The sequence below is a fragment of the Sus scrofa genome, chromosome 13 (genome assembly GCF_000003025.6).
Source record: "Sus scrofa isolate TJ Tabasco breed Duroc chromosome 13, Sscrofa11.1, whole genome shotgun sequence".
NCBI classification, from domain to species: Eukaryota; Metazoa; Chordata; class Mammalia; order Artiodactyla; family Suidae; genus Sus; species Sus scrofa.
Genome location: NC_010455.5, coordinates 179,895,029 through 179,918,955, shown reverse-complemented (window position 1 = coordinate 179,918,955; position 23,927 = coordinate 179,895,029). Strand labels below are relative to the sequence as shown.

The 23,927-nt window shown below is 40.5% G+C and overlaps 1 protein-coding gene across 3 annotated transcripts in view; it reads left to right on the top strand.

Moving 5' to 3' along the window:
- NRIP1 (nuclear receptor interacting protein 1) overlaps nucleotides 2,730-23,927 on the top strand; it is a 93,496-nt gene continuing 72,298 nt past the window's right edge. For 2 of the 3 annotated variants that reach the window (XM_021070819.1, XM_021070818.1), the window contains exons 1-2: nucleotides 2,730-4,072; nucleotides 22,735-22,816. The gene's annotated coding sequence lies outside the window, so the exon portion shown is untranslated. Of the gene's footprint in view, nucleotides 4,073-4,737; nucleotides 5,067-22,734; nucleotides 22,817-23,927 lie in introns of those variants that run through there. The other variant, XM_013982535.2, reaches the window with a different exon arrangement.

Sequence of the window (23,927 nt, the reverse complement as noted above, 5' to 3'; positions counted from 1 at the left end):
TGTAGTGTAGGTCACAGATCCTGCATTGCTGTGGCCGTGGCTGTGGCCAGCAGCTGCAGCTCCAATTTGACCCCTGGCCTGGGAACTTTCATATGCCGCAGGTACAGCCCTAAAAAGCCAAAAAAAAAAAAAAAAAAAAAAAAAGATCCAGCTTTCAGGATTCATTTTATTGTAGAATCTGAGTGTCCTCATTTTGCCAGTCCTTGGCACTCATGCCCCACTGAAAGTAAAAGGGCTCCAGGCTCATTAGGGAAAACTGCACAGTAACCTGCAGACAGGGTGTTTAAACATCTTCATCTTAGCTCTTCAGACCTTTCTCAGTACTCAGGGCACTGCAGCACATCCTTACTGCTGCAGCTTCCAGCAGGTCACTGCCTCAAACAAAGACTGGGGTACATTTATACTCTACAAGTAACTGGGAATGGAAGAATTGAAGGGCAAAATCTTAGGCTTCTATTGCCAGGAAGATGCTTGACAGTAAGAGCGTAGGGGTAGTTCTGTGTTCTAAGGAAGATTTTTTTAAAGTTTATTCAACCCCAAATTTATAGAGTTTTATTCCTGCTATAAAGCCAGTTTACACTGACAGTCTACCACCAGAGTTATTAGAACTAGAAGTAGCTGTAACTACAGTATGGTTAATGAAGACACAGTACATAAAATGTAAACTTTGCTGATTCTCTAATTGGCATAAAAGCTTAGACACAAGAAAGTGATCTTTGTAACATAGCTAAACACCTGTAATCAACACAAATAAAATCACAGATTTCACAAGATTTAGATTTTCATCTTAAATCTTCCTTTAACTGTACTATTAAAGACTTCATTTGTCCCCTAGAGCTGCACTGTCCACGTGGTAGCCACTGGCCACATGTGGCTGTTAAGCACTTGAGGGTGACTAGTCCAAATCCAGATAGGTTAGGAGTGTAAAAACCACACTGGATATTAAAAACTTAGCGTGAAAGAATGTAAAATATCTAATGAATAATTTTATGTGTGTACACACAGAATGATATTTTTGATATTATAGGTGAAATATATTATTAAAATTAATTTTACCTGTTTCTTTGTATTTAAAAAAATTGGCTATCAGAAAATTTTAAAGTGCCTTTGTAACTCACATTTATGGCTAGCTTTGTATTTTTATTGGACAGTGCTTCTCTAAGAGACTGAGAGACATAACAACCTAACTACATTGAGATCCCATTTGAATGTTTTTGTCAGCTGTCATAGTTCACTAGTCACTAGTTCATGGTGTAGAAAGTGGGCTCAATACTTCTCAATGTCCATTTTTGTTTTCTTCACACTTTGCTACTTAAAGAGTCTTTTCCTTTTCTGAGAACCGCTTTCCACTTTGCCTACTTGGCAAATTCTTCTTACCTATGAATGGCCAGCTGAAGCACTCTGTTCTCTGTAAAACTTTCCCTGAATTGCCTTACCCCACACCTGAACCCCAAGTAGAATTAAAGACTCTGTCCTGTGGCTATGACAGTATCTTGTCCAATATCTACCGGATGGCTACCGCTGGCACACACAGTGTGCCAGGGATAAGTGATGGAGGTACCCAAATGTGAACGAGAGGGATATGGCCCCTGGGGCTGTAGTACTTGAACTTAGAATGGTTAAACATCCTGTCACCAACTGGTGTGAACAATGCTCTAGCAGGACAGACTCAGGGAGCACATCATAAGCACGCCTCTCCCAGATGCCTTCTTTGTGGGGGATGAACATATTGAGCCCGAACTGTAAGTCTCTGAGCCCACAGGAACCCCAGGGTTTGTAAACCTACTTGTGTGTTTAAGTATATAAGCTCAAGGGTGTCTTTTTCACATCACGATTGGTTATATGAGAGTTGTCTTCACTACACAAATTACTGAATAGGCATTCTTATATTACATATATGCCCCAGTATCCTTGCAATGACTCTCTTAGCCAGGAAACTTAGGTATTGATTTTTTCAAAAAAAAAAAAAAAAAACAAAGAACAACAAAATAGCCCCAACACAATTAGAATGATTAAGTAAAAATGAATTCTGCAAAAGGTGTGCAATTTACTTAACACTAATGCACTACCAAAAAGAGTTCAGGATTTCAATGATTGGAGTTCTGTGAGGTTGAGAAGAGAGCTTAATAATGAGGTGAGCAGCTTTGTTAAGTCACCTAACATATTGCAGCAGACTTTTTTAACACTAGTGTTGGAGGGCAAGACCAAAACTTGATATAACCTGACTTAGGAAGTTGTTTATCTACCAACTGCAATCATCTAAAACTCTTGCTAAGAAGCAAAAAGAATATTTTCAGAGCAACAGTTGAGCGGTCCAAATGTGTCACAGAATCTATGCACTAAGGTTCATGTGCTTTACTCCTTGGTGAGCACATTAGTTCCTTCCAGGGAACCCACTCAGTTTTACTTTAGACTGTATTGTGACAAGTGAGGCTATCTGGATTCTCAGACCTCACCAGACTAGCAGCTGCCAATCAGAAGAGGAGGAGAATGTTGGAGGCAGGCATGCTGGCAAAAGAGAGAAAAGACACCAGATTGTCAGTTAGAGAAGGGGGAGAGAAACTACAACGGGCAGAGATAATCACTCAGTCCCAGTATCCCAGAGTCTTTCAGGGCAGAGACTGATGGCTTATATACCTCCTGGGAGCAGCCTTAACACCTTGGAAGAAGCCTGATAAAGAACAGGAACTGGACGTAGTTGCTAAATCCACTATAACCTACTATATAATAAACACTTTAAATAAAATTAACCCAGAATTTCGACAAAAAGCCAAACTGTTTTAGAAAACAGAAATATTTATAATACATAGAAAACATTTGTACAAGAGTTAAAACAAGTTTGACTTTTTTTATTTTTAAACAAGTTTGACTCCTTAAAGAGCCAAGCTCCAATTATGCTGATCATCACTTAATTGGAAGACTTGGCTTTGCATCAATCCTGGGTTAATGTTATGCTATAGAACAGCAGACTTTACCAAGTTGTCTTGAACAGATTTCAAACAGTGGTATATGCAAATAACAAACTATCATAAGAGGTCTAAACTGTATAAGAGGGCGACAGACTGCACAGTTGAATCAACCACCAGAGTGATGTAAAAGAATTGTTCTAAAATGCAGTATCACCATGGAGCAAAATAAACCTACCATGTACCCAGCACTGTGCTACGGGCTGGATTTAAGAATTAATTTGAAAAATTGCTTTCACTTTTCAGATTGTGAAGGTATTCCAGAACTCTCATTCATATTTGTAAAGGTTAAATGACATTTTAAATGCACAGCACAGCCATTACATAACAGGCATAGAATACTGTTTATGACTTGGATAGTTCTTTTTTTTAAGTGCACCAGCAACTCTATTTTCAAATGCTATGGAATTCACAAGGTTTCCTACATAGAAGAATGGAATGCCTCATCCACTCACTTGTTTTGTGTAATAAGTGTTTTAAAACAGGCATGCCATTTCGGAGTTTAAAGGGAGGCTAAGCTGCACTTTAGCGTTTCGGAGCAAGCAAAAACAATTTCAGCAACGGTACTCATTTCCCCCGGTAATTTTGTTTTTCATGGCGAGTTACTAAATGCTAGATGCTAGTAGTCAAAAAGAAACCTGACATCTGGGGAGGTGTTGAGGGGGTGTTAATAGTTCTAGTTAGATGTCTGGGGAGCGCTGAGGATAAGATTTTAAAACAGCAAATACAGGGAGAAAGGGGAAATTACGGTTTCGTATGACTCTCTCCTCCCTCCACTTTCTCTCTTCACCAATCCTTATCCCCCTCAATTTAGAGGCGGGTTCAGCGAGATCTGGCTGCAGGAAACCAAGAGGCTCCACCGCGCTGCCGCCCCAGCCTCGTGATGTAATTGTTATTTCTTATTCGGAGCTTGAACCAGGGAGAGCTGCTGAAGAAGTGGCAGCCCTGTGCCTTTTGCCTTGTCTGGTCGGGTCAGATTCTTCCCGGGGATGATGTAGATTCGCTGACGGACTCCGCTGGAGACTTCGCAGTGACAAAGCAGCTGAAGAAAAACCCTGCTCCTGGGTCCTCCGTCCGTCTGGGGAGCCGAACGGAGCACTCCTCAGGTCTCCTTCCCAGTTTTCCTCTGGGAGTCACTCCGCATTTAATCCCTGGGTGCCTCCTACGTGCTGGGCGTGGGGTCCAAGTGACCTGCAGTTAGTGCCCCTGTCCCCCAAGATTAAAGCAAGACACACAGATTACAAGGTGGTGGAAGTTGGGGGTGGCGAGAAGGGGCCAAGGGGACGCGTGTCCTGGGGTGAAATGGAAGGAGGGGGCTCCTGAGGCGTCAGCACCCAGGAGGGGACCCCGGGCGTTCGGGTCCCCGGGCTGTGCCCCCCAAGGCGAGCATTTGCCCTGTGGAATGAGCTCGATGCCCCGGGCCCCTGGGACGAGCTGTCCCGGCGCCTTCGGCGGTGGGGGCGGCTGGACAGAGCCGGGAGCCGCGGGGGACTGCGCGAGCGCGTGGAGCAGCTACCTCTCCCCGCCACCGCGATCCTCCCGCAGCCGCGGGTCCCCGCAGCCCCCGCCCGACAGTCCGAAGGGCGGGCTAGGAGGAAAACAGCCAACCGAGGGGGGCTCCTCGGCTCCCGCGTGCTGCCGGGACCCGGGCTCCTGCCTCCCGCCCCGGCCACAATGGGAAAGAGGGGGAGAAAAGGGTTAAGAAACTTGGCTGAAGAGCTGAATGGCGTGGAGCGGCGAGGGGAGGGACTGGGCCGCGGCGGACTCGGCGGCGGAGGGAGGAGCGCGGCTGCGGGCGGGCGGCGAGCGAGGCGCTCAAAGTCAGCCTCGCAGACATTGCAGCAGAGCCCCGAACTCGGGAGGCGGCGGCGGCCGTGGCGGCGGAGGAGGAGGAGGAGGAGGAGAAGGCGGCCGAGGCGGAGGGACGATCCGGCCCCACGCCCGCGCGCCAGCCAGTGGCCTCGCGTCTGCTGCTGCGCTCAGCAGCGCTGCTGGTCGGAGGAAAGAGCTCGCCGGGGCGCCGGGGGAGGACCGGGCGGCGGGGCGCCTAGGCGGAGTGAGCTTGCCGGAGCCCGGGGCTTGGAGCCGCGGCGGCCTCGGGTGAGTGGCGGCCGCGGCCGGGGGGCTCAGAGGAGCGGCCGCTGGCGCCGCCGGAAACGACCCGGGAGCGCGGCCCGCGGCGGCGGCGGCGGCGTTGGCAGGCAGGGCCGCGGGGGCGTCGGGGCGTCGGGCCGGGGCTGCCTGCTGCGGGAACGGACGCGGACAGCACGGTGGGCTCGGCGGCCGGGCGATGTGTGGGGGTGGTTTCCGGGGAAATCCTGCCTCTCCTGCGGTGTTCGAATCTCCCCGGGAACTCGGGGGGCCCGGGCAGCGGGGCCGCAAGTTGGGGAGTTGGCTCCGGGCTCACTGGCGGGTCCGTGCGGGTCCTGGGCCGTGGGGCGGCCGCCTGGTGGCCCCGGAGCCGGGCCGGATACTGGGGGTCCGGGCCAGGGTCGTGCCCTGCTCGGCTGCTCTCTCGGCCCGGAGCCCTTCTCGCCTTGCAGCTCTGGGTCTCGCCGCCCCGGGCGTTCTGGGCGGCGCCGGGCGCAGCTCCCCGCCTCTCGCTCGGGTGCCTCCCTGCTCGGTGCTCGCTGGATCCCGGACCGGGGAAAGTGAAAAGGAAAAGGTGCCGGAGCGCCCTGGCTCCAGGCAGACCCCAGGGCCCGGCCCGTCGGTGCTTGTCCTTCCCCTGCAGAGGGCGAGGCCCCTTGGACCCCAGGCCTCAACCATCACTTTACCTCTGGGTCAGAAACGGGGTTCGCATTTAGGGGGAGCCCGGTGCAGGTCCTGGGAAGCTTTAGGAGGCTTCTTTTTTCTCTTCTACCTGCGTCCTCTTCCTACTACTAGTGAATGTTGTTATTTTATGAAGGGTTGCCCTGGAAATATTTACAGACCATCACATCCTTTCCAAAGTAGTTTCCAAATTTTAATCAAGAGTTGGTGTTCAGTCTGAAGGAACAAAGGAATCAACTGCCTTAGAGGCGAACAAGCTGGGAGGGAATCTGTGACACATGTTGATCTTTCTCTGAAGCATTATTCGAGTTTCTACCTTCTATCTCATTGGGGATTGAATTGAGTTTTGGAGATGTTAGAAGAACCGAAGGAGCAGTACTTTAGCGTTTGAAGTTTTTGTTTGTTTGCTTTTTTTTTTTTTTTTAATAGCGCATTTTTACATTGGAAAAGAATTAATACGTTCCTAGCTCCAAGGACTTTTCACTCAGTTTGTGGAACTGAGTTGGAGTTTGTCTTCGGGCATGTAAATGATTCAAGGTGAGATTGTGCGGGGGTGGGGGGGGGATTGATTTTAGAGGAAGAGAGACTGACTATCCATAGGTGTCCAAAGTAAAAATGCTTGTCGGGTTATAAGTAATGTTTGCTTTTTACATTGCAGCTTTACATCTGGGGGGGGGGGGGGGGTTGTGAAGCTTTGGTAATTCATTCTTTAAAGTTATGAATTGCATTGAACCTGCTTATTAGTGAATCATGGATTTAGCGAGTGGGTGGCATCTTCCTGATGTGATTATTCAATGTTTAGTCACTAGTTTGCCACCTTTGTTGAAGAGACACTGAAATTAGTGGACTTTTTGCACAAAGGGTGCTTCAGCTGCCTGGCACCTAAGTGTGGGTTGCTGTCTGGAGTTTCTTGAAATGTCTTTCACCTTTGAAGTAAGTTGGTCTGGTTTTGCCCAGCGGTTTGGTAACGTGCATCAAGTTGAACTGGTTCAGAGAGTAGTGCCTTCATCACCGGTAGTAACTTTTCTCTGCCTGGAATTAGTTTCTAGAGACAAAGAAGAAGATTCAGTCAATGGAACAGCCACTGTCCTTCATGCTTATGTGAGTGTTACTTTAGCCTGTTTCCTCCACTCTGGTGGGGAGAGACCTCTTTCCATACTTATCCTGAAAAGGCCCTAGGAGTGTGAGTAAAATATTTATTAAAAACAAACGAAAAAGAGGACTACTCATTGTTGGTTTTACTCCGGTGCGCTCTCTACAGTGCCTTTGAGGTCTTTGAGAAGCAGGTTTAATGCCTGGACCCATGTCCTGCATGCATCTCGAAACTCTGTAGAACTTGGATTCTGTTAATTTGACACTCTAAAATATTTTAAGTTTGCAATTTTAAAAAAGTGTCTATAAGAGGCTAACGGCTTCTCTGACTCTTAAAGTTTTAAGAGGAAAACATCATGATAAAAAATAACCTATACCACCACCTAGAGTCTGTTTGTTAGTTTATTGCTCCTGAAGTTTCCTTAAATTGACATGTTTCCTGTGGTTCCAGTATAGCCAAAAAATTATTAAGAAGGTCTAGCTTTTAAAAGGCCATCCAGGAGAACAATTCTTTGTGTCATAAATGGCAAGTGCCAATTTAAATCCATCCATGCTACCTTTAGAATTGAAAATTATGACATACCAAGTTGAGTGGGCTATTGGCCAAAAAACATTAATTCAAAAGAACTTAAGACAGTTTCAGTTTGTGCTCCAAGGTAGCTCTAATTGCTTAAAGATTTTCTGCATTGTTACCAGAGGTTCAAAAAAATCTTCGAATTAAATACCATTAGGAGTGTTTGAGGTCCAGGTGAAACAAAAGAATGATCAAATAAAAATATAAGGGAGCATTACTACTTGAGAAATTTTGGAAACTCTGCAGGTAAGAGAATGTTCTGGTTCAGAGATGTGAAAAGTAAAGGCAATGTGAAATAAAGTGGTAATGTCTTGCCGATAGTTTGCACAGAGTAATCTGTTCAATGGGAGACCTTAGGATGGCAGCTTTGTTGCCATGTGGCTTAGCACATTGTCCAGGGAGGAAGTAACATCCTTCTTTAAATGGTGTAACCCGAGAGAAAGATGGCCTCCAAGATCCTTTAATTAAATACTGGTTGCACAGAGAGAACTAGAGCACTGTATTAATTCTGTCAAACGTCACTATTTTAGAACATCGAGGACAACTAAAAATGAATTAACTCATATCTGAAAGCAGAGTTTTATGGAAGGTGACAGATGAGGCAAAATATGTCAATCTAAAGGCACAAATAGGGAGATAAGGGGATATGTCATTCTTGGCTCCTTAGAAAGATGAGAAGGAAGAAGGTTATTAATTGTACAGGTTCCCCTGCAAACCAGTGCTAGAAGAGGGTGGCAGAGAAGTAAATTTAAATCAGAGTAGCTTAGGATATATGATGTTACAAGGATGAGGTTTTTCATTTTAAAACTTTAAGATTGTAAGAAACTTAAAGGCTCATTTTTAAATGTTCTGAATAAGCGATGATAGCTCTGTGTATCAGGTTAAAAATAATTCTGCTGCAAATATATTCATAACATCTCATTTTTATCAAGAAAAAATTGTTTACACTGATACAGTTAGTTTTGCTTTTCAAACTTTAGATTGCTGGAGACAGTTTTCAAAATTGTAGCTTAACAGAGAAAAAGAGGAGTTTCAGTTTTTTCTGTCTACACTCCACCTCTCTCTTTCCTTACTGCTCTTTTGTCCCCTTTTCTAAAATAAACAGCTTCTATATCTTTGGATGTTTTCTTTCATGAAAATTGCCTTCATTTATAGCTTCCCTTGGCTGTGCTGGGATGAAGGTTCTGTACTCTTGTGCCTTTTCCATATGTCCCTTCACGTGGCTGACATAATGAGGGTGGGTTTTGTTTTGGTTTGCTTTAAATAGTGATTTACTGTTACATGGATGAAGACTGAGGGAAAAAAAGCATTTGCTGTTCTAACAAAGCCTTTTGTACCCGCCTTTGCAACTAGAGAAATATTTTTATGAAAAGCAACTTTTGCTTACTATTGGAAAGTCAAAGAAACAGTTTGAACAGAATATGGGGGCAGGTGGGCACTGTCTAGGGGAGAAATAAACAAACTCAGTCTGTAATATTTAAATGAACACAACAGTCAGAGAAATATAACACCAGGATGCTCACTAAGACTTGAGAAGGTAAAAATCAAGAGTGTCAGGTGATGAAGCAGGCCAATGGAATGGACCTGAGGATTATATCCAGAGGTTGGAATGAACAAAAAGTAAATGGAGGAGAGAGATCTAGTTTCCGTATCTTGTTTGCATCTGATGCTGAAGCAGAGACATGAATTGCTGATGGTAATGGAGTCCCTCTTATGAAGGCAGCAGTGTTATATAGAGATGGTTTGAGGGAGAGAAATGACAAGTTCCCCACTTGTGCATGTGTACTGTTTTTGAATATCTCCTAAATTTAAGGTGGAAGGTCATAATTGGGTACCAGCATAGAACTGGGAGATAGGGAGTTACAGTTTATTTGGGAGGAAATGAATTTATATTAGTCCATCTTTTCTTTATTCTCTTGAGACCTGGTGTTTTCCCAGGGTCTTATTGAACATGGAAAACAGAGTGCTGAGGTTTTTGGTGGTGAACTGAAGAACTCTTTCATGAGATTTCTGATAACTTGATGTAAATAACCATGAAAGAATGCTTTCTTTAAGCACATTATCTTTCGATTCAAGGGTGGGGGAAAATTGGGACCAATGAGATGTCTGAAATCTTATCAGAGTTTCTTTGCAAGCTGTAATATAGATGCCCCTCTGGGTTTTTTTTTTTTTTTTTTTTTGTCGTTGTTGTTCCTTGAAGTTTAATGTTCAATTTGATGAATATTGAATATTTAGGATTCTAAAAGTGAGAATTTATTTAGAATAAATAAACTTTTGTTTTGCTCCAGGTATGAAGAGTAATTTTGATTTTTCATAGTAAATATAGGTATTGAGATGAGTAGGAAGATAGACTAATTGTCGTCACTGTGTGTGTTATATTGCATACTGTGCATTATGGACCTTAGAATTCAGATTCTACATTACCTTGCAAATATTACAAATAAAGAATTACAAAACTCATGGTATTTTAGGATTTCAGTACACCTGAAACAGGTAGTTTTTCTTAAATTCATGAAACATTGAGAACAAGAACGAGGAGAAAAATGCCTGTGATAACATTTTACCATTATATTAGGATTTTGTGAAAATTAATACATTGAACCATGCTACGGGTAACATTTAGCCTAGAACTCTAGAAGTATTGTAATGAGAAGCAGAGCTGAGGAATTTAGAAGACTGGTAGCTCAGAATGTAGAAAAAATTACTCTGGAGCTATGAAAAAAAAAAATGACTCCACTCTATTTAATAGTACTAAGTTTTTTTTTTTTATGGTTACGTCAGATTTTAAGATAGTTATTGAAGACAATGTATGGATAATTACCTGTTAAATTATATGTTTTTTGGTCAAAATAAATTCAAGAACTCCAGGATGTCTGAAGGTGCTTATCACGTCCCTCCATCCGTCTGTCTGTCCATCCATCCATCCAACCAGCCATCCTCTCCCACTCTCCCTCTCCACCTTCCATCTTCCCTCCCAACCTCCATCCTTCTTTCCTTCCTCTTATATAAATGGGGCTGGGGTTAAAAAATGAAAAAAAGCATTTTGTTAAGAACTTGTTTGAAATGGACTTGTTTCCCGGGCAGGGTTCATAGTTGTGTTTGAAATTCAAAGCTTGCATGGTTCACGCACCTCAGAAAATTTTTTAACTTGGTAAAACCTTAGAGAGTAAAAACTCTAAATTAAAACCCATCCTGCCTCTTTACCTTGGTGTCATTTAGCAAAAATATCCTTAAGGATGGAAGGCAAAGACCCTTATTTGCTTTAAATTCCAGGTCTCTGTGTGACTAAGCCTAGAGTTTCAAGAAATATTAAACTAGAAGCCTGCTGGGAATTTGAGTCATCAGCTTAAGACACCACTCGGACCAGGACTGCTGCCTGATTGACCTGAAGTTGTGTTTATGTAGAGCTTTGGTGGAGAGGAGTCTCTCACCCTTGAACTTCTAATTAACAAAGTCATTTTTCAGTCATCTCTTAAATAACAGGGCTGCTCCTTGTTTTCAGATCTATACTTGGCTAATGGATCGAGGATAGCTCAGGAACTAAGGAGTTTGCAACTTTTTTTTTTTTTTTTTTGGCAGCTACTTTGATCATTTTACTTTTACACCACTTGACCGGGTATGTGAGGGTAAAAGTAAGGTGCTTGGCTTTAAATAAGAGAAAAGCTAAGTCACCCAAGTCACTTAGTGGCTAAGCTAGCTCCTCCTTGTAGTTGTGTGCTTTCAGTTGTTGAATTTGCCTATATTGTATTGTACATAACATGTGAACACGTTAACTATATTACTGTGTTTAAAAAGGTAATTTTGTATTGTGATGGTAAGAGGAAATTGTTTATATGCAGTCTTAGAATAAGAGTAGTATTTTAATTGTGGTGATTTAATGACATAACGTGGATAAGAAAGCCTGACATGTAACAGGACACAAAGTTTAGAAGTTTAAAATAAAAAAGAGACTTCTGTTTTGAAGACTCTGTCTAGAAATTGAGAAGTGTTTAAGGGATAAGTGGTTTTGGCAAAGCACACTTTTTAAGAAGTTTTTTTGATTCCTGCATTTATGAATTTGTAGTAATCTACAGTAGAGTACAACAGATTTATACCCTGAAGAAGAAACAAATCAAAGGGAGGAAGGAGGCCAGAAGAAGGGCGAGAACCTAAAGAAAATGAATTTGAAAACACGTGAAACACTCCCAAATGGGATGTAAGAAAGACCCTCAAAATGGAATTAATGACAGTTGCAGTTTTTTCCCTAAAGGGAATATTTGTACAGTGGGTCATGTAGGCTCAGGTTTGATTTTTGCAAAGCATATTTTTAAAGAAGTGTTCCTGTTTTATTATTTTCCAGCTTAGGGTTCTTCTACTACATCAATGTATGGTACCGATAAAAGGAAAGTCCTTTTGTCTCCCTGGGCAACATCTGTAGAACAAGAAGGTTAGATTGCATGTCTGAATTCTGCAATTCTGATTATACATCAATATATGCTGTTGTTGCCAGTAAATAGTAAAGATTTTAAGGTTGTAGTTGGGAGAAGAGTAGAGTTGATTGGGTCAAAACTTGAAATATAAAACACCTATCTAGTTACTTGTCTTTCTGCCTTTTACTTTTTCACTGGGGAGAGGAATAGAGAAAGGGAGAGGATTTGGGGGGCACCTGCTCCTGCTCATGCCAGGCCCAGTGCTGGCTGCTTTACAGTCCCCCTGCGGCAGGTAGGTATCTTTTTCTCTATTTTACAGAGAAATTTTAAAGAGCCCTATTCTAAGAGATACCTGAGTAACTTGCCTGAGGTCACACAGCTAATTTCATCGATAATAATTTGCTTGTCCATGAGAATATGCCATCTTTTGAAGAGAAAACCAGTCTCCATCTGATTTTTAGAAAGCCATACAAAAAACCTGAAAAACAAAAAAAATCCCTGATAGCCGCAGGACTCAGGCAGTAGCCACCCAGTCTGGCTTCTGGAAGACCAGTCAGCCTGGTAAGGTGCACTGTTTCCAGGAGATGTTCCTGCAGCCTTTGCTCTTGGTTCTCAGCTGATGTCCTGCTCCCTGTGCTTCCAGGAGGGGATGGGTCACTCAGGGCAGCGTGTGGGCTCCTAGCTCCTGTAAGGTGGACCGCAGAATTACCACAGTGTCCTTTGAGGCGGAGAAAGCCACTGTGTTCCTTGATATGATTTATTAAAATAGCTTGTCATGGTCTTAATTCAGGTATTCCTAAGGCTCATTATGTTTGTCCACTTCAAGAAGCAGCTGTAGCAAATTCAGAGCCATAGTTTTTCCTGTTGAAAAGTTAAACTCTTGACTTTCACTTCTTAACACGATTTTTATTTTTATTGTGCTCTGTTCATCCCCAGTAATTTTAAAGACTATGCGATGCTAGTCATCTAGTCTCCCTAATACGAAGAGGACATTGACAGTGTATGTATGAATTGACTAGAAGGAGGCAGGAATCCAGAGATGGAGGGCATTTGGCTTCATTTTGGGAATAGACCATGGTCAGGAGAGATTTTAGACTTAGGGAGGTTTGTGGCACGTCATGTATTTTTAAGTACATATCAGGCATGTTCTTTTATTGTTGGAGCCGTGAGAAATGGAGTTATAAACCTCTCCACCTCTTTTTACTCGCCTCATTTAAAATTTATGGAATTTTGAACCCAAAAGAATCAAGCCAAGTGGTTCCCTCTCCACTAGAAGGTAGTCACGTTGAAACTGTATTGGAGACACAAGGATGAGTAATAAGGCTCATATACATAATATTTTCATGCTTTGGATTTTAAGTTGCCAAGGAAATGTTGGATAAACAAAAGGGCCTGTATAAAAGCTGCAAAGAAATGTTTTACTGTGATCTTTTATTAAGATGATACAGGGTTATCTGGCCAAATAAGAGAGAACCAGTGTAAGTGGACAGTCTGGGGAAGAAAATCTTTCTGGAGTTCACTTACGGATTTATATTATTTCCCTAATCCATCTACGCCTTTTTAAAACAATTGAAATAGGCTGTGCGCAAAGCCAGGGATTGAAGATGGAAGTTTTTTATTCACCACCTGTTTTTTTCCCAGTATCTGGAGGTTCCATGTTATTGAGGCAAGCCTCAAAGCGATGCATTGTTCACTCTGTTAGTAAAACATTACTCTTATCTATCCTGATAATCCTCGATTGACCCTAATCAGTGTTTTCATCTGGGTTTTTTGTTTGTTTGTTTTTAATTTCTTTTGTTTGGGCTTTCACAAATTGAGGTAATTTCATAGAATCCTGAGATTTTCAGGTGGGAAGGGAGTTTGATAGAAGCTGTGGAATTTCTGGGTTTAAGTGCACTTGTCCCAGAGGTCCCTGTTCTACTTCCTCATTTTCAAACAAGGTGTCTATAGAGACACCTTGCTGAATAGAACAGCGCATTGGATAGGTGGTTGGCGTGGACTGCTAATCAGTGATAAGTGCTACTATTTAACTCGTATATACTTTTTCTTTTTCTCTGGATTATCCTCCTCTGTTTTTTTGTTTGTTTCCTTTTTTCTCGTCCCCCCCCCCTTTTTTCCCTAATTTCCCTTTTTTTTTTTTTTTAATTGCTAGGCGAATCATGTGCTGCAATAGAGTAAATGATTACTCTTTTCCCAACATCTTTGGCATTGTTGTTAATTTAAAATTTCCAAAATATTTCTTGTCCACATTTTACAGAGGAGGACGCTGAGCACCTAAGAACTTGAACCAGTAGGTCACAGCTGGGTAAACCCAGGGTGAGCCATTAAGTCTTGATTTCTTTCACACTTGTTTGTGCTAAGGCAGTCTCAGAAAGAGGAGCTTTTGTACTAGGTGTTAATGGGTGGTTGTTAACCTTTGGTGATGGGCTCAGCAGAGTACCTAGGTCTTAGCCAACCTCATGGAAGGATCTGTGGTAATCAGAAGGTCTGGGTCTTGAGAAGTGGTGTGAGCAGGGCCAGCTATGTCACCCTTGTCTTTTGTAGCCTGTTTTCTTCTCATGCTCTTAAAATATGGTCTTCAGAACAGTCTTATGATTCAGTTGATATTCTTGAACTTGGAACTCGGGTGAGAGTTTAAAAAGAAAAGCTTTACAGAGCTTTACAGAGCAGGTGCACATCTGTTCATGCAGTACTTTGTTTCTACATGTTATGTACACTTGAAGCCTATATAAAACTCAGGAGGGGAACTACTATTTGTAGATTAACAGAGTCAGGTAGCTTTAGTTGACTAGTATGATCAGAACACTCACAGGCCAGCCCTACGACTACCCGAGAGTAATAGTGTAAAACCATCAGTAGACGTGGTTAGATCTGTTGGTTCAACTGGAAACATCATACAGAGGTTATGGACCCCATTTCTGTATTCAGCTGTGAAAAGGTACCAGCTCAGACAAGAGGGCACTGTGTAAGACCCATGGTGCTCAGTGCCCTGCACCAAGCACATCCATGTCCACCCCTCTAGAAAGACAGCAAGAGAAAAGAAACCTAATAGTAGCCATTGATGTGGGCCACAGACCCACCGAGCAGCCACACTTCTGACCTCAGTGAAGCAAATTGGAAAGGAATATTCTCACTCACGGGGCAGTGGGCAAGAGAGTGTAGATGTGCATTACTGTCTCCAAGCCTCTAACAAGAGCAGATGTGTCTCTCAGTTCTTTGTACCCCTGATTGTAACAAGTCACACTTGTTTAATGTCTGTCCTCCTCAGTGGACTGTAAGTGCCGTGAATAGGAGCATATTCGTGAGTGTACTGTCAGTATTGTAGGTGGCTGGCACCTAGGAGGCCATCCTGAGTATTGGTAAAATCTGGCTGTTTCGTGGTTAGGAATGTAGCCTTTGTGTATTTAAACCTCGCAGCTGCTAATTATTCTGAATAACTTATGCATAATAGCTGCTGTTGTACACTTTTTCTTTAGTCTCTTTAAATTAGAACTTCTAAAAGGAGTAATCTTTCTGCCTTAAAATTTATCATCTTCTTTCCAGGCATATTAATTATGAAGGAATAAGTGAAACTAACTGTTAGTGACATTATAATTACTTGGCACTTGAAATTGTTTTGTAATGCTAAGTTTCTTCAAAAATACACAGTTTACAATACATTAGAAAATATGTACAGCAAAATCTTTGGGGGCAACATTTAATTATTTTTATTTATTTATTTATTTCATCTTTTGTCTTTTTAGGGCCAAACTTATGGCACATGGAGGTTCCCAGGTTAGGGGTTGAATCTGAGCTACAGCTGCTGGCCTACACCACAGCCACAGCAATTCGGGGTCCGAGCCGTGTCTGTGACCTATACCACAGCTCACGGCAATGCCAGAACCTTAACCCACTGAGCGAGGCCAGGGATCGAACCCACGTCCTCATGGATACTAGTCGGGGGTTTGTTAACAACTGAGCCACGATGGGAACTCTGCATTTAGTTATTTTTAAAGAAATGAAACAATATTTTTAGAGCCTTATGGACAGTTTCCTTAGCTTCCCTTGCAGTAGTCATAAGGATCCACCAGGTCAACGACGCATTTAATTAATTGCATTGAATTTGACCGCTTGGGACACTGGAGGGATCTTAGAATCTCATGTCCAGTATTAATTTTGGTGTTCAGTAATCTTAAAAGTTAGAAGGCATCAAAAATGACTTGATGGTTCAAAACCTAGTAAATTATAAGACTTTAGTTTTGTGCTATTTTTTAAAAATTAGAATTTGTTCTTCACTAGAGGTGAATTTTCTAACTGTTAGAGAATTATTATTTTCAACTAGATTAACAATGTTAAGGCAGAAGAGAATACTATTTTAAAATGGAGCACATAAATTTCTAGACTAGCAGTAAATATGCAAGTGCTTCAAGAAAATGTGTAGATTATTTGGGTATACATATAAAGCATTGAGATATAACTAATGCTCTTAAAGTAACTTTAACATAGTTTCTTGCTTGTGAAGACATGTTTTTACTAAACTTTGTGCATACTTGGAAGTGGATGTCTTTTGTAAACAGAAAAAAAATAATCTCTCATGGCTCACATATATTTCTATTCACAAGCTTATAAATCATAGTAAAAGAAGATATGCAGGATAACGGGCTATTGTCCAAAGGGAGAGTAGAAACATTAGCACATTTACTATTAATGTGATAGATTCTACTTTGTATTTTCACATTTGCTGATTCTGAGTATCTAACTGCTCTCTCTTTTCGTTGTTACTGTCAGTCAGTATGTTATAGAGTGCTTGGGTTCTATGCATTAGTGTAAATTGCCCACTTTTGAATTCTGCAGTGTCTGAGACCCAAACTTAGTTTCTATCTTTATGAACCAACTCTTATAGCTAAGGTGCGATGTCTCATTTAAATTAACTTTAATACCCTTTACAGTAAAAAAGGTGCATGAGACTCTGAATCATTATTTTTCTGCTGGTTGTTCCTGCTACCAGTGTTTGTTTTCCCTTTGCCTGCTCATCCATCCTTGTGTGTATTCCTTCTGATGATGCCAAGAGATGCTTTCCTTTGAAGGTACTATTCTAATACCATAAACACATTCCCTTTGAGTTTTATACTCTTGTACACATTCTATTTTTTACCCCTTAAGAAAAATAGTAAGTTCTGTTACTAGAGTTATTTATCATTTTCCCACAATTTGAGTGATCTTTCTTTTGAAAATCACTCTGTGTTCCACTTACTGGCATATTATGCTAACCTATAAGGTTCCAGGTTGCTAAAGGCAAAAAATGACAGGATTGTTTAATACTGAAAATAGACAAAAGCAGGCCTTTGGGCAGTCAACAAAAAAGATTAAAATCTGACCTTAAATCTTCCAAAAATCTAAAATTAATCTGTGTTTCCTCACATGAGTCATTGGTAGAAATCCAAGTTTTGTTTGATGTTATTGATCTTTGTTTTCATGTGTCACCGTGGGAGTGGTCAGTTTTTCTAGTTGTGTGAAATAAGTGGAAAGAGGAATATTAGCACACATTATTGTATATACCACAACTAAAATACCCCTGTGATGATAGCATGTTAGTTTAGACTATGTTTGATTTTATTTTATGGTGAATTTTAAACTTTTTTGTTTTTATTTTGGGGGATTCTGGTAACTGTGAACAGCAATCCATGTATATCTAGGTGTAAAAAGATATTTGTAAAGATAGCCAGCTTTTTCTATTGCGGATGAGTAGCAAGTTGTAGTTGCTTTCTGTAACTTAAGTCACTTGCTCTGCTGAATACCTAAACAAAATATCAATAAAGAAAAAAATGTGTACCTGTTGCCTTGTGAGCGTTACAGAATTTAGCACTTCTCAATACGTTCCTTTAAAAAGAAGAAGTAGTGAGTGGATGGCAAGTTTTGGTGTAGGGAGGAAAGGAAAATTTACCTCGAAATTCTGTTGACGTCCTCATTCATTTTGCTTTAGGCCTGTTTGTGTAATATGTTTTCATAGGTGGTGACAGTAATAATGTGGTGAAAATATTAGTCGCCTTAATACACTCCCAGGTGGTTTGACTATTAATCAGAGACACCATGAAGAATAAAGGATCAGAGCCAGAGATTGGGTTCTTTTCAGTGAGATTGGGCTGCAGCTATGAAATGGGTGTGTCATTTAATATTTTCTGGCCTCAGTTTGTAAAATAAGAGGGGTGGACCCGAATGATTATTTGGCTTCTTCTTGACACTATCGTAATCAGTATCACTTCAAAAGTCAGGTTTTCCTGTTGGAGTTCCAGGGTGCATAGAACTAAGGGCTGTGAGGCTGTCCCTTATGATTTTTTGAGCTTGGCATTTAATATTTTATGGCAAAGTTTTTAGTTTAACATAATTGAACTTGTACTAGATAGGGTTAATAGGCTAGAACAAAAGGTCAAAGCATAAGGCATTAGGCTTAATTAAGGGAGAGCAGGAGTGGCAGGAGTGTGTGACAGTTAAATGGGTTTCCCACAGACTAATGTCGGTTACAGTGCAACCATGCCTCAACTTAAGTGGGTTATTTTGTGCAAAGGGCAGCAGTGATTAGCAGTTTGACATGCCAGACACTTCTGGCCAATCCCATCTGTTTTAGAGGTTAAAAAAGCACACCTTTATGAGCTGATGGATTGATTTGTGTGCCCGTCTGGTAAAGATTAGAAGTCCAAGGCCAGTGCAGTAAATGTCAGTTATAGAATATTGTACTTTCTTCGTTGGCTCATTGTTTTAACCGTCAACTGTTTTATAATGGGGGATAACTGCTGTTTATGGAGTTGAAGGCAAGATGGGTGGGGGAACAGGTGAGAGAGGAAGAGAAATATTTCCTAGAAGGAATTGTCAATTAACATATGCTGTAGCCAGTGTTTCCAATGGAGATATGGCCTCCTAGATACACTTCATCTTGTGCAGTGTTTTTGGTCTATTCCTTATACTCGAGTCAAGTTCTTTTCTGGGTTAAGGAGCATCCTGTCCATCTAGGATTTAACTTTGCATTCAGAATGGATACATTTCTTTAGGCACCTCTTTTTCAGACAAGATGAATCTTTTACCTCCATGCTATACCATACCATATTAAGTGTAATATTTTGATCATTGGCCTCCCTGGGGAAGGAAGGGGAAAGGAAAAGAGAAGATGGAAAGAGGAGGGCACGTGTGTGTGCACACGTGCGTGCGCGCACACACACACACACACACACACACACACACACACGCATACCTGCTACGTGGGTAGTGTTTACTGAGCTCGCCTGAGATTGCTGCATGCTGTTCAGATGCACGTGTCAGAACCCAGGCTTGGACTTTTTTCTTCAACTTTGAGACCTGTAAGAATGATGCCATTAATATACTTTGTTTTCAGTTCAAGGTTGTAAGTAGTTCATATAAAGATACAAAGGCTAGATTGTGGTTTTAAAAATTGCTTTTAACATATTCTAATATCCAAGGAAAGGAGAGTCCTAATTTTATGTATATGAAATAGAACTTTAGGTATTGTGATCATGATTAATGAGCTTTAGGGACATAAAGCTGTACTCAGTCTTTTGGATGGACCGAGGGAAGTATTTGAGAAATAGCAGAAAGTTATCCTATTTATCAGAAAATTATCATGAGCCCGAGGTTTGAAATCAAATAAAAATGTGGCCAAGAACACTGGAAGTAATATTAGAAGACGCTGATGGGCTCAATCCTTTTGTCCTTATCAAACTATGTGAACCATAAATTGCTTATTATACAATCATGCATATTATCTATATCATGTTAAACCCTGGATTACTGCTTATAGAAAGAATTAAAATATCTAAAGAAAATAGGGTCACTGAGAGTTATGTGTGGATCATAAAAAGTGCTAGTACTTTTTAAAATATATGTATGCATTTATTTTACTACTAAGCTATTCCACAACAAATTGGCCTAACTTATAGAGAGAAATTGAGATGTCTTTTTTCTCATTTAAAAAGGACAAAGTGACATCAAGGTATTGGGATTTATTTAGGAATATAGTATTTAAATAAATGTTTTTCATCCTTATATTCTTTGTGGAGTAGCATCAGTTGAAATGATTTGGATCTAATACAGATTTACATGCAATACTCCTGCCCTTCTGTGTAGGGAGAGAAGGTGAAGAAGACCAAATTTTATATCATTACTTTTCATTCACTAAATCATATTTAACTTGCCAAAGTTTGGTTTGAGCAGTATCAAAGTGCTTTGGTAGCAAATTAAATATGAGAGATTTATCTCATTTAATGGACAGAAACTTCTTAAATGAAGCTCCTGGTGATGTTGTATTAAACCTAGAACAGATATGTGAGGCTCTACATTCATACGAATGTTACAAACATTTTTAAAGGTCCCTAGATCCTATTCTTTTAGTTTCCTTCTCTTCAGCAAGTTCAAAGACTAATTATATCTAGTTTGTATTAGAATATTACTGAAGGGAAATACCTTGTAGGACTAACTTGTTCTTGTGTTAGGATACAATCTGAAGTTTTGAAGAATACACATGGTCCCTTATAATTTATGGTAGTCAATTTCTGTCAATCAGTTGTATTCCTTTACTTTTATTAATGTGGTATTATTGACTCTAAGACATGTCAAAGTCTCTCCTCTAAGCAAATCAGTTGAATAAATGTTTAGGTTATGAAAACTGAAAGCAGAAGCACTTAATATACTTAGCATCCTGTGTGGCAATGCTTGTCCTAAAAATTGTTACAGCTTTATAATCTGAATTTTAGTTGTTATAAATTTTTGTGAGACAATGGAAAAAATAATAGCCCTTATTTCATGTTTTGATTTTAAATGCAGTTAAAGCATAGATTGTCCTTTGCCTCTATTCAGGGAGATTGGTTTTAGTAAGAAAACCGTAATATATGATGGATTTATCAAATATATATTCTTACGACATTTTATATGTATATTTATAAAATCATTGTGTATATGTGTGATATATTAGATATCAGATAGAGATGTTAGGGATGGCTGCACCTGTTGATTGCATGAAGCATTTGGTGTCTCCTAATGAGGGAGGGGGACGGTCTACCCCAGTGTCTGAGTACACCATTCCTCCTTGGTGAATTGCATACATTTTACTTTTTTGTATTCTGTGACCTTGCAGTCAGTGACTTCAGCCCAGAATAGTTTCAAAGTCATGTAAATGAATGCAATTAAGGTATTGCTTATCATCTTACATAGTTCAGATGGAACTTTATTGGATAGAGAGGTTTGTTTGCTTTATGAGGAAGGTCAAAATAAGGTTAAATTTTATTATATAAAATGATTTGGTAATGTTTTTATTTAGCTGCTGAAAAATGGTGTCCTAGTAGGAAATGATAATGCTTTTCTTTTTTTCTCTCTCTCTTTTTAATCACTAGGCGGTATCTTCAGGGTTTTTCATTTGTTTTCTGTTTTAAGGTGATGCCTACTGTCTACTAATACAATTTTAGGAACATTCTGCCGTTAGTTGTGGTTCTAAGTATCTTTCATTTACACATATAGATGGCATTCTCTGCTGCTGCTGGAGGATAGCTCAGGAGCTGCTGATGCATGTGTGTAAAGGATTTGCCCAGTCACCATGCCAACTGAGGCGGGACCTCAGACAGCAGGACTAGAGTCCCCAATTCACCTGGGCAGAAAAGAGATCTGCCACCCAGCCCAGCTGACTGTCTCTAGGGGTTAAGGGAGTGTTGACATAGATAGTAGGAGAGTCTTGCTAATGAAGAACTGAGAGAGAAAAGGTGGGGGGTATGGAGAAAGACTGAGAATTGAGTGTGTGGTGTATGAGACATGAAGTTAAAAGAAAGGCAGGTATTCTTCATTGTGGTTGGCTTATGACCAACCTTCTTTCCTTTATTTGTATTTCTTTTTTTTTTTTTTAACTTTAGAATGATATTAGTTGATAAAGTCTTACATGAGCAGACATTAGCTCAGCATCAGCTCTATGCCTTGCACCATACTAGGTACTGGGGGATTCAGAGATGAATGAAAGGCTCTCAGTTGCAGGGAGAGTAACGGTAAGCAGGATACAAAGAAAGTGACCCAGAGGCAGAGTGGTTGAAGAGCCTACTTCCCTAGGATGTTAAGGGAACCTCTCCCGCAGACATTTATAATCTATGTATGGGTTTTAAGGAGACTGAAGGGTATCAGGTAAAATGAAGTGATAATGAAGAATACTTTATTTTGGGAGTTTAAGTTTAGATGGATAGGTTTATCTGAAGGCTCAGCTATTATCCTTGAGAACTGATCATAGTCTGTGGGATGGGGGAATTGAGAATTCTAGAGATGTAACCCAGACATAAACACAGTGGAATGCTGCTGTGGTGAAATCTCGGAGTTTGTACTATACCTTCCTTATCAGCAGCTAGTTGCACTGTCCACTGGCCTATTGATCAGTATACAGTTTCCTCAGCCACCACAGTATTAAAGTGTGGGCATGTCTCTTGCTGGCCAAAAAACATTTCACCCACTCTTTTGTTCTTGAAGGTATAAACTTTCCTGCATGTTGATGTCATTCTATATCTAGGATGGTTCTATTAACATTTTTTGTTTCTAATGAGCTGGGGAAAAAATGAGGTATTTCAACTCTTATGTTAACTGTCAAGTGATTCTAACACTTTTTCTCCCAAGATCCTTGATCAGAATTCCTCTTGGTTATTGACATTAACTTCTCACACATTTAAGAACTGGTGATAGAGTCTTTATTCAGTGTAAAGACAGGTAGTGTGCTTTAGTATAAATAATTTTCTGAAGCATATTTATATCAGATGTGGTCAACAGCTATGCCCAAGGAAAACATATATAATTAAGAATTTTTTTTCAAATATTTTATTTTAGTTGTAGTTAAGATTTCATTGTAAAACATGCTATTGAAATTCTTTAAGATGCACTTGAAGTAACACTTATTTCTGTTAATTTTCAGAGAGTGTTTGGATTGTGAGCGATTTAAGGACTCAGTTCTCAGGACCCATTATTTTAACATTTGGGAGAAACACATCCAGAAGGTATTGTATTTTGTCTCATTGCTCCACTTTTAAAAAATAAAGTTAAGCCTTTTCAGTTGTAGGAAAGAAAGAATATTATGCCATTTTTAATTGTTTATTTTTCTTAAGTTTCAGAGATTGATAAACTAGTTGTTTGGCATTTGTAACAGAGAAGAGGTACATATTTTAGTGTTGGTAAATTCTGAATTTTGTATGGGAAAAAGAAATCTGGTTTAGACTGAACCAGTTTTGTCTTTATTAAACATCTGAGGTATTTACATTTTACCATTTCAGTATAGTATGATTTTAAAGAATGTTGTAATTTGAAAATGAGTTATAAAAGATTTCTATTAATCTAAGACCATGTGAAATATACATTAAACATTCAGGCAGTCTTGAAGTTCTTCCTGCCCATGGCAGTTCTGCCTCCCATTGTAGGAGCCAGCTGCCTTCTGTGATTCCATCGGTCTTTCGTCAGGGTCCGTGGACACATTTAACTGGGTCACCTGACTCTGCTTCTGAACATCATCTGCTGAGTTCCCCCTGCATTATCACATCTGTCTAGACTGATGCAGCATAACAGTTCATCTGCTTGTAGACCCTGCGTCTCAGCACATGTGATCTCTTACCAGGAAGGAAGGATATTAGGATCATCATTTGTGAGACTTCCCTGCCTTGTGTTTTTGTTCTTTACAACCCCAAGACCCCATGAGGATATACCAGCCTATTTGGCTGAAGTCAGTGGCGAACACAGTTCCTTCAGCCAAATCTACCCTTTCCTTCTTGGTGTCCACTTTTATACCTTCCCTAAGTCTCATGTTTGTCTTTTTTAAAAACTTGCCAGTTGTCTTGCTTGGAAAAGAAACAGATAAAGGAAGGATGCACAATGCATTTAATAATGTATTTGTTAAAGTTGTAGTGAATAGGTCAACCTCTTTAAGTACATATTTCTGTATTAACTGGATAGTCATGATCTTAAAATGGGTTTTAAAACAAATGAGACTTATCATATAAGGAAGACTTTTGCTTTATTATTGGATGTTTGGATACCTCTTTGAATATCTAAAATCATGGATGTGGATGAGTAACACAAGTAGTACTTCTGCATTTCCGATGAATATTTATTGCTACT